Below are 6,000 nucleotides of genomic sequence, written 5' to 3'. Positions count from 1 at the left end.
GTTCATTTTCAATGCACAGTGATGAACTTGTATGTATGCATATTATAATTGAAATTTATATTGGTTATTAAGATGCTCATCTTAGAGAGAGTTCATGCCTTGAATTGACTAATACTAGTTGAACCTAGTACATTTATAAAGAGTTCTCCATTTGCCAAACACAAAGAATTGATCCATATAGAAAAAGTCGGTGTTAAATCATTGAGGAAAAAGACTAATACCCTACACGGATCTATCTCCTTAAGTCCTTATAGAAAGAATCGTTGCTTTAATCATTGTAGAAAAAGATGAGAAATAAAAATGGACATAAAAAAAATGGATTGTGCAAACTAGTGTTTGGAGGAAATGCTCATGTATTTAGGCCCTAGCATAAAGTTTGACTTTTGAAGTGAGTGACAATCTCTTGAGAGCATCTATAAGAATAAAATACTCATGGATAATATTATTAAAATATATTGAAAAAAATATAAAATAAAGAGTTGCTACCCTTGATGGCTTGCAAAATTTCATATTGCAGATTTTACAAGTTCGCTCGAGCGGAGGCTTTTGGCCGCTCGAGCGAATTCAGGCAGATTCAAACGCTCAACTGCCGCTCGACAGGGAGCTCGAGCAGATTGCTGAAAAACGAAGATCGCTCGAGCGGAGACATTGGCCGCTCGAGCGAAATCAGGCAGAGTCGAACGCTCGATATGCGCTCGATAGGACGCTCAAGCGAAATCAGGCAGAGTCGAACGCTCGACGCGCGCTCGACACCCCGCTCGAGCGAACATCGTATTTTGACAGATTTTAGGTTTTCCGCCGTGGGACCATATAAAAGGCCATTCTTCACTCTAGAGCCGCGATTTTTGACTGGAGAACACTCTTTGGGAGAGAAAAACATAGCTAGAGGGATTCAAATCATTGGTTTTGGAGACGGAATTCCAATTTATTGCACGTACGTTGGATTCATACACGAGCACGGACGGGAGAAAAGCGTTGAATCGTTCCCTTGAGCTTTTGACGACCAGTTGAGGCTGCAAGGAGGATTTTTCAGTGTTTATTTTCTTCTTCCCATCTTCTCAGAACAATTATGGTGAATTCGTTTATGTTGAATTCCAATTCTAGCATGAGCTAAATTTTCTTCTTTCTAGGAAAACGATGTAACCTAATTCCGAACTATGCTTGTTTGTCCATGCTAATTTAATGCAATTCTCTCTTTGTTTATCTGATTTATTCTGAGTTGAATGCTTCTAATTAACTGGCCATTGATTAGATGATTATTAATCTTGTGATTTGCTATCGAAAGAGGGAGTCATAGGGTAGATCTTGGATATTTCAGCATAGGTAAGTATAGAGATCGAAAGACTTGTATGAACCTATGTAGTGATTAAATCATTGGTCTTATTGCATTCTTGATTATTGAATTTGCATACTCTTGTGTGAATTGATAAACTAGAATCGTTTCCAATTGACTATCGAAAGAGGCTTTTGGATGAATTAGAGATTTGCTAATAAATAAAAGAGAGTTAAATTAAGTTAGCTGGATGAGAAAAACATAGTGACGAATTAGGTGAAATCGATTTCCTAGAAGTTTTCTTCCCTATTGAATTTGATCTTCAAACATCAGTTTTATTTTCTTTGCTTATTTCTCTTTGAGTTGATCTAGTTTTATTTGCAACTACAAAAACCTTAGCGATTCCTCTAGATAAAATTGAGATTAGTATAATTTTGGTATTTGGCAAGAGTAAGGTACCAATCCCTGAGGACGATACTCTTCTTATTACTTTACTATAAAACTACGATACTGTGCACTTGCAGTTTTGCACCGGTCAAGTTTTTGGCGCCGTTGCCGGGGATTGGTTTATTCTTATTCTTTTTGTCAATATCGATACAAAGTAATCTTGGTTTTAATTTAGAATTTTGTTTTAATTTGTTCTACAGGTGTGTTTTTGACGTTGGATGCGCCGTGCTAGATCTCGTGATATTATTCCTGTTGATCCGGAGATTGAAAGAACTCTTAGATCACTAAGAAGAAATAAGATACTAGCCATGGCTGAAGAAGATCGTGAGGTACTACCACGCACCTTGAAGGACTATGTACGGCCAGTTGTGAATGGAAATTACTCGAGCATAATGCGCCAGCCAATAAATGCCAACAACTTTGAGCTCAAACCAGCTTTGATTAGCATGGTGCAGCAGGCTCAATTCAGTGGATCGCCACTTGATGATCCCAATATTCACTTGGCTATGTTCTTGGAGATTTGTGATACTGTGAAGATCAATGGTGTTACTGAAGACACCATTAGACTGAGATTGTTTCCTTTCTCTTTGAGGGACAAGGCTAGAGGTTGGCTACAATCTCTACAACCGGGAAGCATTGTTAATTGGCAGGACATGGCTGAGAGGTTTCTTGCTAAATTCTTTCCTCCTACCAAAACAGCCCAACTCAGGAGTGAGATTGGCCAGTTCAAGCAAAATGATTTTGAGTCACTCTATGAAGCATGGGAAAGGTATAAGGACTTGATTCGACGTTGCCCACAACATGGATTGCCAGATTGGTTGCAAGTTCAGATGTTCTACAATGGGTTAAATGGGCAAACTCGAACTATAGTTGATGCTGCTTCTGGTGGAACTTTGATGTCGAAGACAGATGAAGGTGCTACTGCACTTTTGGAGGAAATGGCCTCAAACAACTATCAATGGCCAACTGAGAGGACTTTGGCTAAGAAGGTTGCTGGAATTCATGACTTGGAGCCGATAGCAGCTCTTTCCGCTCAAGTAGCTACTCTATCTCATCAGATTTCAGTCTTGACAACACAAAGGATACCACAAAGTACAGAATATGTAGCATCTACAAGTATGATAGTTCCAAGCAATGAGGCGAGTCAAAAACAAGTTCAATATGTCAACAATCGGAACTACAACTATCGTGGTAATCCTATGCCAAATTACTATCATCCAGGGCTTAGAAATCATGAGAATTTGTCATATGGAAATACCAAGAATGTGTTGCAACCTCAACATCCTCCAGGATTTGATAGCCAACCAAGCGAGAAGAAGATGTCACTTGAGGATGCCATGGTTTCCTTTGTTCAAGAGACTAATGCAAGGTTTAAAAAGACTGATTCAAGGTTGGACAACATTGAGATTCATTGTAGCAATATGGGAGCTGCTATAAAGAATATTGAAGTGAAAATTGGACAACTAGCCACTACCATCAATGCCCAACAAAGAGGAGCTTTTCCCAGCAACACTGAAGTGAATCCAAAGGAACAATGCAAGGCCATCACACTTAGGAGTGGAAAAGAAATAGAGAGGTCGCCATTAAAGGAGAGCAAGTCCACTCCTACCGCTGCGAACAATGGCCAAAGCAAAAATCAAGTAGAAGAAGAGGAGATTGTCAATGATACACTAGAGGAGACCGACTTGCCTCCTACAATTTCATTTCCTGACAATCCTCCTATTCTTGCTCCTCCACTTCCTTACCCTCAGCGTTTTCAAAAGCAAAAACTAGATAAGCAATTTTCTAAGTTTTTGGATATCTTTAAGAAAATTCACATTAATATTCCTTTTGCAGATGCCTTGGAACAAATGCCAAACTATGTCAAATTCCTGAAGGACATCATTTCCAAGAAGAGAAGATTGGAAGAGTTTGAAACAGTGAAGCTTTCTGAAGAATGCAGTGCTATTCTTCAAAAGAAATTGCCTCAAAAATTGAAAGATCCGGGGAGTTTCACTTTGCCTTGCACTATTGGAAATTCATTTTTTGATAAATTTTTATGTGATCTTGGTGCTAGCATTAATCTTATGCCACTTTCTGTTTGCAGGAAATTAGGACTTGAAGAGATGAAGCCTACAACAATTTCTTTGCAACTAGCGGATCGGTCCATCAAGTATCCACGTGGAATCATAGAAGACGTATTGGTAAAAGTAAATAAATTTATCTTCCCTGCTGATTTTGTGGTGTTAGACATGGAAGAAGATGAAGAAGTTCCACTAATTCTTGGCCGACCATTCTTGGCTACGGGAAGAGCTTTGATTGATGTTCAAAAGGGTGAGTTAACATTGAGAGTTAATAAGGAAGAAGTTATGTTCAACATTTACCAAGCCATGAGAATTCCAGAAGAGCCAAGCACTTGTTTTCGGGTTGATGACATTAAGCAATGTGAAGAAAAGGCCTTTAAAGAAGATGCACCAGCCAATCACCTAGAACAAGCCTTGCAGCAGGATACATCACTTAGCAATGAAGTGGAGAGGAACTGTACACTTATTCCTTTTGGAGATCCCGATTGATGAAAATTGGAAAGTCTGGCTGTAGACTTTAAAACAAGCGCTTATGGGAGGCAACTCATATATCTATCTTTATTTCTTTCATTTATTTTATCATCTTTATTTATTTAAGTTTTAATAAATTGGTTTTTGATGCAGGTTTATTTAGCAAGAATAAAGAGCTGGAAAATTTTTAAACCTCGGAAGGTTCACCATGAAACCAGGGAAGTTCCTTTATTTCTTCAATCCTTTTTACTTTTGCATCACAATGAGGACATTGTTTAGTTTAAGTTTGGGGGTGTAAACTCTATAATTATTTGATCCTCTTGTTTTCTAAGTCTTGGGTTGTTGATGGGTTGTTTGAGTCTCTTACCAAGCATGCATTGGAGTAAGATTGAATTCTCTATGACTCTGAAATTTGTGATTGAAGATGGTTTTGAGAAAAATTTTCAAAAATTTCTTTTATGTCAAGTGAAGTTTTGTGGGTACTTTGGTTTAAATCTTTGACCTTGAACACAATTGAGCACATAGTCGTTTTTCTCTTATTCCATTTTGCTTATGAAGAGAAGAAGTTGAATTAATTGAAAGAGGGAGGTTCGATTTTGCTTTGCGCTAGAATCCGTTGATGGGTCCTTGAGGCGAAATCCTAGTCGAGACCAAATATTAGAGAAATGATCTAGGCATTTCTTTGGCATAACCAAAAAGTTTTCCCAGCCGTCCTAAATGTCATACCATCATTACATGGTGTGTTTCCATAGTCAACCCCCTTGAGCCTTCATGAGCCTTTATTGATTCTTTAAACTACATAAACCATACCCGCTCTAAGCCTGAAAAATAATGAATCTACCGTTGATAGTTTGAGAAAATACTTTGGTGGAGAGTTACATTTGAAAGAGAAAATTGGTTTCATGATGAAATGTATTATGTTTGCTCTGTTTGATCAAAGAAAAAGAAGAAGAAGAAAGGAAGTGATTGAAAAAAAAAAAAAAAAAAAAAAAAAAAAAAAGAAAAAGAAAAAGAAAAGAAAAGAAAAAGAAGTAGCCAAGCGGAATGTGAATTACCTCAAATTTTGTTAAGGGAAGAGTTGGTATTACATCAGTGATTACAGCAATAATAATGCCACAAGTATGAGCATACTGCCAAGAAAGAGCTATGATTTGAATCATGTGAGTTTCTCTTTTAATGTTCTTTTCACTAAGTATTTTCCCAGTTTGATTTAATTTCCCATATCCAGTTCTTTCTTAACCCTCACCCTGTGGCCTATCATTACAACCTTAATAAAGACCTTTTGATCTTTGATTTTGGTGTTGACTACATTAGTGGAGAGGATTTATGAAAATTGGACTGATGGGGTTAAGTTTTGGAGAATGCTTCTGATTTTGGTTGTTCTACTTTTATCTGAGTTTGCAGGTGGTTTGAGGTTAAATTGACTATATCACACACACACTCAAGGTCTTAGCTTTAGGTTGAAGTAAACGCCTAACTCTTGCTTAACAAATTGCAAAATTTTTGATTGATTTTCTTGCTATCTTTGATGTTAAAAGAGTAAGATACTAGAGATGAAATCTAAATTCATAAAAGCTTGGTGAGTGATGATACTTCTCTTTGGGGTCGAGTTGATATTGCCTAAACTATCATTTGTTTTTCTTTTTGTTTGAGGACAAACAAAGTTGTAAGTTTGGGGGTATTTGATGGCTTGCAAAATTTCATATTGCAGATTTTACAAGTTCGCTCGAGCGGAGGCTTTTGGCC

General features: G+C 37.4%; 1 non-coding gene across 1 annotated transcript; it reads right to left on the bottom strand.

Moving 5' to 3' along the window:
- Nucleotides 1-2,421: 2,421 nt before the first annotated feature.
- Nucleotides 2,422-2,528, bottom strand: LOC122294136. Its single transcript, XR_006237531.1, has one exon. It is a non-coding gene; the product is annotated as a small nucleolar RNA R71 (small nucleolar RNA).
- Nucleotides 2,529-6,000: the final 3,472 nt, after the last annotated feature.

The sequence above is a fragment of the Carya illinoinensis genome, chromosome 1, assembly GCF_018687715.1.
Source record: "Carya illinoinensis cultivar Pawnee chromosome 1, C.illinoinensisPawnee_v1, whole genome shotgun sequence".
In the NCBI taxonomy this organism is placed as follows: domain Eukaryota; kingdom Viridiplantae; phylum Streptophyta; class Magnoliopsida; order Fagales; family Juglandaceae; genus Carya; species Carya illinoinensis.
The sequence above is the reverse complement of the archived record's forward strand: the minus strand, read 5'-3'. Positions and strand labels throughout refer to the sequence as shown.